General features: G+C 35.2%; 1 pseudogene across 1 annotated transcript; it reads right to left on the bottom strand.

The window, feature by feature from the left end:
- Positions 1-2,841: 2,841 nt before the first annotated feature.
- Positions 2,842-6,319, bottom strand: LOC118243042 (GTPase IMAP family member 4-like; annotated as a pseudogene). Its single transcript, XR_014115970.1, has 5 exons — positions 6,248-6,319; positions 5,682-5,742; positions 4,749-4,820; positions 3,797-4,585; positions 2,842-2,916 (listed from the first exon to the last, which is right to left on the bottom strand). The product of XR_014115970.1 is annotated as a GTPase IMAP family member 4-like (transcript).
- Between the last annotated feature and the right edge of the window lie 3,372 nt (positions 6,320-9,691).

Here is a 9,691-nt window from a genome sequence, read left to right as displayed (position 1 = left end):
CCCGTGTTCATATATGAAAGGATGTTGTCTGGTTTTCCTTTTAGTTCTGTTACCTGTGCTTTTGTCGTGGTTATTGTTTGTCTATCTTAAGTAGCCTGGTTCAGTCTATTCCCCTTCCTAATCAGTTTCCTTCCCGCTTGTCCTAGTTTTACAATTCATCGTTGTCCTTCCATTAGTAATACCTTACTGTTTATATTTTTTTGTTGCCTAGTTATCTTCACCCTGTTAGTTTGTTAGCCTTCTGTTTGTTCCTTCGTTCTATTCTGTATTATGTATTTCCCTGGTTAGTCTGTTTCTGTTATTAAACTATTTATTCATTTATTCTATCTTGTCTGTGTTCTTATTATGGCTTCCCTGGTCATTGATTCAGCTCGCTGTCATGTCCAAGGCGTTGTCACTTCGGGTGTGTGTTCACGCTCAACCTGCCCCTCGTTATATCTGCCTTGTGCTGTGGGAATGCATAAGATAAGAAAAATTTGATCTGCTCACTATATAGTAGTGAAGTTTGGGTCTTAGTACTTAGTGGATCATTGTTAAAGGAAAACTTCATGGTGATTTTTTTATTCACTAGAATAAAAACCAAAAAAGTTACAGACAGATCAAATATCAAATAATCAAAATGTTATTAGTATTAAAATGCAGTCAGCAACCATTAATCAAAATTAAATTAGCATAGACTGAAAAATGAACATTCTCTTTAATATAGTACCTACAGTATATCTATATGAGATTTATGTTCATTTTCATACAGTGAACAAGGTGCAGTCTGTATAAAAGATGACAGATTTTTGTTTTTGTTCATTATGATGAATGAATAAAGTAAATGTAATAATATTCAAAATACAACAGTAAAGTGGAAAAGTGTACATACGAGCCACATAAATGTAAACTGCTTCAGTATGTTCATTCTTTACACACATTCATATACTCTCTCAAATCAAATTAGGTATACTATTTGAATGCATGTAGATCATTTTGTAACATAAACTTTTTTATGAAATTTCCTTCAGCTAAGAGTTCTTTAATTTTCTTCATTACATCTAAATCACCTTCAACTGTTTCTTTATATGACAGTTACATGATTTTTGGGAGCAGAAACTTTTAACTTCCTTGAATTTAATATATAGATAACAGTGTTAATAAAATTATCGCTATCACAATCAGACCATGATTGTATAAGATTTATTTAGATCATGATGAAGCAGGAAATCTCATACAATCTTTATAAAATTTAACAACTGATATGTATTATTGCAATTCTTATCCAGAATAAAACTTTAAAACTAGGACTAGAAGGGCTTACTCTCAGGACCTCTCTTAATTATCTTTTGCTACATTAGGCAATGGTGTCAAAGCAGTTATCGTATTATATTTATTGTTTGCTACATTGAAACTGCAACAGAAGTAGTATGTTACCAAACAGAATGTCTAGGAAGTAAGTTAATTATTATATTCCCTACAAACCAAAAATGTTTAGCAGGAATTTAATTTGAACAACAGTATGATGGGACACTTTGAATAGACACAAAATGACAAATGACATACTTTAACTCTTAACTCATCAACAAACTATAACAAGAAAATGGTAGACCTGTGGAACTGTAACCAACAAATAGTGCCAGTCCTGTTCAAGAGAACTGTATTTTATTTTAGTTTTGCTAGCGGGAAAGTCCTACAAAGGCTGCTCAGAAAAGACTTGGCCTTTGATCACAGAGAAGAGGCGAAAAAACACAAAGAAGATCATTTAAATAAATACAATACAAAAGTGTAACATCAGGGGTGACCCAGGCCAAAACAAGACTACACTGACACAAGACTACACTAACTCCCTACACGAAAACACAGACAAAACCCAGTCCAAATTGGCAGCCATTCGTTACCGACTAGTGTACATACAAATATTTATAGTATGTCCAAATTTACGACAGCAGCCTTAGTTATAAGTGCAAAGCAGGCTCAGAATCGAAAAGGAAAGCAATCAGTGAATAGAATATCAAAACTATCACAAATCACAGTTCACAAAAAGGTCTCCAAATCTCTCTGTCTCTTCTCCCTCGAAAACACCTTCTTACATCCTTCCTCCAGGTGGGGCCTTGTTTCCAGACTAGACAGAAAGTATGAAATTTCAATTCATGAAGCTGTGCATCATGGAGGCATAAATCAAACCATGTTCTTGGTAAAACCGATACATGGTGCACGCATGAATTTAGAAATGTATTCTTTTGGTTTCTGTTCCAGAGATTGCTCATTTTCTGTCAATAATTTTCCATAGAATCATTAGTACTGTCATGCCATGCCACCATAAGAATATGCCCACGTCCCCCTGGGACCATATGTATGGTCCATACGTATGGTCCCAGAGTCACATGTTTCCAGGGTCCTATGTTCCCCAGTTTGATATTCTGTTAACACATTAACTCTCCTCTTATATTTGGCTCATATTTGACCCATTTCAAGTTAAAATATTTCAGAATCCCTGATCCTGACCATGAGCCTAACTTTAACTCTAATCCTAACTGGAAACAATAGTCAGTTGAAACATACGATTCAAAACAAGTATGCTCTTGACTTGAAATGTGGATATATGTGTTCTGAATAACTTGGATAGATTTGAAGGCACTTGATAAGGCCTTACGTATACTATTGAACAGTATTTTGCAAATAATTACAGTCATATAATTTGTATTGATACACTTAGTTGACAATAAATAAAAGGTAGAGAACAGTTGGATTTTGAAATTATATATCAGGACTAACTGACAACAAATAAACTGTAATTATCAGATGATACCTCATTTTGCTATATTGCCATTTCATGACATGAAACAACAGCAATAACTTTCAAGCATTTAGCACAAGTGAAGCCTGACCCAGTTTTGTAGGCCACATAATGGGAATGAAGGCGTGGACCATGGCCTGAAAAAGGGTGGGGAGAGTAAAAGGACTTGTCAGTTTGGCTGTTCAGGGATCAGCTAAATCTGTGGACATAACAATAATCCATAATGCTCAGATTAAAAATATATACTGTATATAAATTAACCTATTTTAGTATTCCAGTCCATGGTACAGGTCATCCCATCATGCAACAGCGGTGGAAAATCTCTTTCTTAATTGGGTGGAAGCTTTATATGATCAAGTGACCTCATAGAAAGGTTTGTGTTTGTCCCATACTAGATACTACACTGCATACTACTGCAGGGACCAGTATGCAGGGTACAGTATTTACTGAGTGCATTATGCAGTATACAGTATGTAGTACTGGGTGTTTTGAACATAGCCAGAAGCATCGTGATAAACTAAACGCAGAGGAAACTCATAATCAGGGGAATGGGAATGGGCAGGATGGTTCTGGAGACAAATTGTAATAAAAAGTAATGCATTTAATATAGAATCCACATCAATGACAAATCCAGTGTAAGGCTACTCAAACAAACATGTGTGAATGTGAACGTATTAATTCCCTTGAACAAAAAACAAAAAGGTACAGACATCAAATAATCAAAATAATATTAATAATAAAAATGCAGTCAGTGGCCAAAAATCTAAATGAAATCAGCATAAACTGAACAGTGAACATTCTCTTTACTATAGAACCTACATCTATGGGACATTTCTGTTGATTACATACAATGAACAGGCTGCAGTCTGTATAAAATAATATGACAGATTTTTGTTTCTGTTCATTATGATAAATGGATAAAGTAAATGTAATATTGTTCAAAATCCAACAATAAAGTTGAAAAGTGTACATACAAGCCATATATGTGTAAACTGCTTCAGTGCTTGGGGCTCCAGCCCCAAGGCCAAGGAAAGCACCTGTCAATGCTCCTGTTCCCATCCCCACTAACTTTGCTAACAGGTTGGTATGAACATTCTGCTTTGCTTGTTCTCTCACAATGTTATCTGAATCCTCTTTACCTTCCTCACTTACACTCTGCATGTATAACTTTATTTACTAGCTGTAGCATCTCATTGGTGTAACACTCTCCTCTATTCTCCCTCACCATCTCCTCTATGGTGTTCAGTAGCTTCTCCACCTGAACCCTGTTGCTCCTGTACTCATCCTGTTGCTCATTCCAGTATTTATTATCAATGACATGAACACGACCTCCACATTTATTCACAAGGTCCTGTAACTCTCTACTCTGCTTCACAAAGTCTTCAATCATCTGGCCCTCAGGGAGTTGATCACCAAAGGTGAAGAGCACCACTGCATATTTTAGGGCATCCTCTCCAAATGATTCAGTTATTTTTTTCACAGTTTCGATCTCGTGCTTTGTGTATCTTCCAACTTTGAGCACAATCACAAATGCATGTAGGCCTGGTGCACACTCAGTAACACATCGTAATATTTCAGAGTTTAGTTCCTCTGAAGTGAGACTAGTGTCAAAAAGCCCAGGTGTGTCAATGACTGTTATTAACTTCTCAGTAATGGATTTTGTTTTAAAGGAACATTTTTGAGTTTGTGAGTTGGGTGAACATCCAGTAGGAAACACTTTTTCACCCAGTATCACATTTCCAACGCTGCTTTTACCATCACCTGTTTTCCCAAGAAGCACAATCCTCCGTTCATCCATCGCTCCTACTGAGAGGCAAAAGAGCATTGATGAATAACCAATGTTATGACAGCATGAGTTACCATGCAATGAATTTGAGGTGAGCTCAGACCATTCAGGATAAGTTATTGTCACCTGTTCATTTGAGTTATCAAGTTTAAATGGTATTTCACAATATAATATAAAATTTACCTCTCTGCCTTTATTCAGGAGCAGGCAGTTTCAGTATCAGATGTGAGTCAGACTCCTCTATCCTCTATGCACCTAAACAAAAAGACAAATCAAGATCCTGTTCAAGCAGTTTCTTGCAGATCTTTCTCTTTAACATTTCTGACCCAATGGCAACCACACACAATTTACATTTTGTTTGTTTGTTTGGTAAAACAATTTTAAATGGAAAAATACTTTTGCAGCACCAACTGCCCTGGTCAGCAAGCATACAAACATGCATGATTGACTATTGATAGAGTAATTCATCCCTGCTATCCAGAGGGCAGTGCCAGTTTTGTTATCATAGACTATGGGACATGGATGGGTTTGGCATCATTGGGCCTTGAAACACTAACACAAATGATCTTAAAACAAGACTTAATTTTTGAGAACAGGAACTGTTGATTTCCTGTATCACTACCACAATCACATAATGATTGTACAAGATTAATTTAAAACATGAATAAGCAGTAAGTCTTCAGTGTGTGTCCGCCTCGTGATCGCTCCACATTACAAAACCTTTATCAAGTTTATTATTGTCATTATTTTCCAGAATAAATCTTTAAAACTAGAACTAGCAGGCCTTACTCTCAACTACATTATGCAATGTTGTCAAAGCATTTATCATATTTTTTTTAATGTGTAATTTTATCTTGCTAAACAGTATAGGAAATAAGCTAATTATTATATTCCCTACAAACTGAAAATGTTCAGCATCACTTTAATTTGAACAGCACTATGATGGTTCACTTACAGATTTGAATAGACACAAAAGGACAAATGATCCTTTAACTCTGAGAAAATAAACCAAAGGTGAAAAATAGAACAAAAGAAAGTTTACATGTCTTTTGTACCTTTAATTTTGAAGACAAGTGTATGTAGTTACAAGAGAGAGGAATAAGATTTAGGACTCACCGGCAGGTTGGCCAGATCTTTACAAAACACACTTGAATGAGTGTTTGTAGGCTCTGTACACCTAAAAGGTAAAAATCAAAGCTTAAGCCATTTATTGCAGCCACTTCTTCCATTCACAATTGAGACCAGGCGGCGTCTGACAGTGGGTAATGGTGAACTTAACTCCCCAGGGCCTTCCAGTAGCCTCAGAAATCAATTCATTTTGGTTTCTGATTTTTATATGCTCTATCAGTAAAGAGATCAATTATACCAATCTTCTATGATAAGTTCTGTATATTGGCATGCTGTTTCCTTTAATTCCACAGAATAAAGCCAACCATCAAGAAAACGCAGTTTGTTCGAAAAATACCATGTGATCTGAATAGAGACAACATTTGCTGTATAGTTAAGTATATGGATGTTTTCTAATTCTAGTGGTGAGATGAAAATACAGCTTACTTGCGGGTCTGTCAAACCCTGTTTTCATTACCATAAAATTTAAACATGTATAAAAGTGCATTCTGCCACTATTTATGCAATGGCTGCACACTGAAAGCAAATAACATATGTTTATAAGATTTTGGTACCTTTAATGTCTGCAGTCACTTCAGTCAGTTGCTTCTGTGTTGGCAGGCACCTCAATATCTGAGACAGAAACCTGTCACCTCTGTATATCTACGACAAACGACAAATCAATATCCAGTTCAAAGCAATTTTCACAATAGTGGCGACATCTAAGTACCATAAACTACTCCTTCCCCATTTAAATGGAAAATATGCTTAACTGATGTACATGCGGAAATAGTTGTGATTGTTTCAGTCCATGACACTGTCAACCAACCAGTTCCTGGTCACTGCTAAAATTTATTATTCATTTGGTTTCAGTTGCAGACATTTTCAAATGATTTGGTCCACCTTTATAATGAGGAGATTTATTATTGTAAAACAAACACACAAACAAAATTTTGATATATATATATCCATCCTATTCAACCCATACTCTCCTGTGCAAAAAAATTAAACAATCCCAAAACTGTATAATATTAAGCTTTTAATGGTCTCATCAACAAATAATTGGGCATTTTCAAACACGATACATGTAGAACATTGAATTTTATATTAAAATTTTAGGTCTTTCATGATGTTATATTTGTTTACAATAAAATGTTTCACCTGTGGTTCTGTAACCTTAGCAGTAAAAAGTGCCAGCCCTCAGCTCTGTTCAATAGAACTGCATTTTTACCATGCGCTAGCAGAAGTCCTGCAAAAAAGTACAGAAATGTCTTGGCCTTTGAGCACACAGAAAAAAAGGCTAAAAACCTCAAAGAGGATCATTTGTTACACCAATTAACTTTTAAAGAATTAAACATGATGCAAAATGTGCATTAAAAGGGCATTTATCATAAATGATCAACATGTAGGAGGCTTTGCTTTATTTATGTTTTGTGTTTCAATTCATGAAGTGATAGAGGCATAAAGTGAGCCATGTGTTTGGAAATTGTAATGCATAGTGCACACATGGAGTTTAAAATGTATTCTTTTGGTTTGTGATCCAGAGATTATTGACAGAAAACTACAACAACAACAACAACAATAATAATAATCACCAACATTATCATCTTGAAAGGTGTACACCAAAGAAATCCATGCTGCAAAATCAAAGCTGGTAAAAATATATGTACAGCTACAGAGAAGAGGCAGCAGAGCCAAAGCTTCCTCAGCAAACCAATCAACAGCTACTTTACCTAATATGGAGTGAAATTCTGTTAAAATACTGTTTTGTCTTAATGCGGTTGTGCTAAGAAATGACATTTTAAAAAAGTGTGTGACTTCCTTAAACACAGGATGTGAAACCATACACACTGGCAGAAGTGCTTATTCTCACTGTACTAAACATCAAACTATGCATTACATTAGGTATCCTTCTTTTCTATATTTCATCACTGTATCAGTATACTTATTTACTGTATGTCACATTGGTATTCATTCACATTTCAAAATTTGACAATAAAAATACAAAAAAAACCCAAACCCTCCAAACATATTATAGCCCTCTATCATATACAGGGATAATTATGTGCATAAATGAGCTGAAATACTCAAATAGTAACCAGTGGCTATCATACAGTAAGTCTCATTGTGCACAATAGTTGTATTTTGTTTCTAAAATATAACAATTTTGTTCCAACTCCCATCACCATAGAAGAGAAACACATCTTGTACTTTAGTGCTAGACAATGTATAAAAGAACTGAGAAGGTTTGCAAAAGGAGAGCGAAAGGACATGTCAGTTTTGGCTGTTTAAAATCCATGGATGCTAAGTTATGCCCAGTTATGCTGTGTATTGTACTCCATTCTTCAAAGTGCATTGTCGGTCCTGTATATAAATGCACTTGTTTTGGTCTTATCTATTTTAAGTATTTTATGTATAAAAATAGTGTTATTTCACAAAAATTGCAATTAGTGTGAGTAAATAGTGTGAGTGAAATGTTGTTCCCTTGTCTTGTGGATGTGGGTCAGTATATCTATAGCTTAGCACACACACAAACACACACACACACACACACACACACACACACACACACACACACACACACACACACACACACACACACACACACACACACACAACCAACTCTCTCTATATATCCCCTAACCAAAAATCCTTCAAATGTTGATCAGTGAAGAATACATTACTTCTGAAAAAATCAAGTGTTCATCACTCCTCGTTGTTACACTTACTCTCTGCGCTCTACGCTTTCATTTTTTCGCGCCCGCTAGTTTTATTCTGTTCTCATTTCTTGTCAGGTGTTCTTCCATCTGTTGTACTTTCTCTCTGTCTACGTTGCTTTCCCTGTTCGTATTCAGCAGTCTTGTTCAATCCTCATTTCTGGCCAGGTGTTCTACCGTCTCTTCGCTTCCGTATAGGTTTGTCTTCCCGTGTTCATATATGAAAGGATGTTGTCTGATTTTCCTTTTAGTTCTGTTACCTGTGTTTTTGTCTTGGTTATTGTTTGTCTATCTTAAGTAGCCTGGTTCAGTCTATTCCCCTTCCTAATCAGTTTCCTTCCCCGCTTGTCCTAGTTTTACAATTCATCGTTGTCCTTCCATTAGTAATACCTTACTGTTTATATTTTTTGTTGCCTAGTTATCTTCACCCTGTTAGTTTGTTAGTCTTCTGTTTGTTCCTTCGTTCTATTCTGTATTATGTATTTCCCTGGTTAGTCTGCTTCTGTTATTAAATGTATTCATTTATTCTATCTTGTCTGTCTTTTATTCTCATTATGGCTTCCCTGGTCATTGATTCAGCTCGCTCTCACGTCCAAGGCGTTGTTACTTCCGGTGTGTGTTCGCTCTCAACCTGCCCCTCGTTATATCTGCCTTGTGCTGTGGGAATGCTTAAGATAAGAAAAATTTGATCTGGTCACTATATAGTAGTGAAATTTGGGTCTTAGTACTTAGTGGATCATTGTTAAAGGAAAACTTCACGGTGATTTTTTTATTCACTAGAATAAAAACCAAAAAAGTTACAGACAGATCAAATATCAAATAATCAAAATGTTATTAGTATTAAAATGCAGTCAGCAACCATTAATCAAAATTAAATTAGCATAGACTGAAAAATGAACATTCTCTTTAATATAGTACCTACAGTATATCTATATGAGATTTATGTTGATTTTCATACAGTGAACAAGGTGCAGTCTGTATAAAAAATGACAGATTTTTGTTTTTGTTCATTATGATGAATGAATAAAGTAAATGTAATAATATTCAAAATACAACAGTAAAGTGGAAAAGTGTACATACGAGCCACATAAGTGTAAAGTGCTTCAGTATGTTCATTCTTTACACAAATTCATATACTCTCTCAAATCAAATTAGGTATTCTGTTTGAATGCATGTAGATCATTTTGTAACATAAACTTTTTTATGAAATTTCCTTCAGCTAAGAGTTCTTTAATTTTCTTCATTACATCTAAATCACCTTCAACTGTTTCTTTATATGACAGTTACATGGTTTTTGGGAGC

This window comes from Electrophorus electricus, chromosome 13, assembly GCF_041902795.1.
Source record: "Electrophorus electricus isolate QZ-2024a chromosome 13, ASM4190279v1, whole genome shotgun sequence".
In the NCBI taxonomy this organism is placed as follows: Eukaryota; Metazoa; Chordata; class Actinopteri; order Gymnotiformes; family Gymnotidae; genus Electrophorus; species Electrophorus electricus.
Note: the sequence above shows the minus strand (reverse complement) of the source record. Positions and strands in the feature narration are given on the sequence as shown.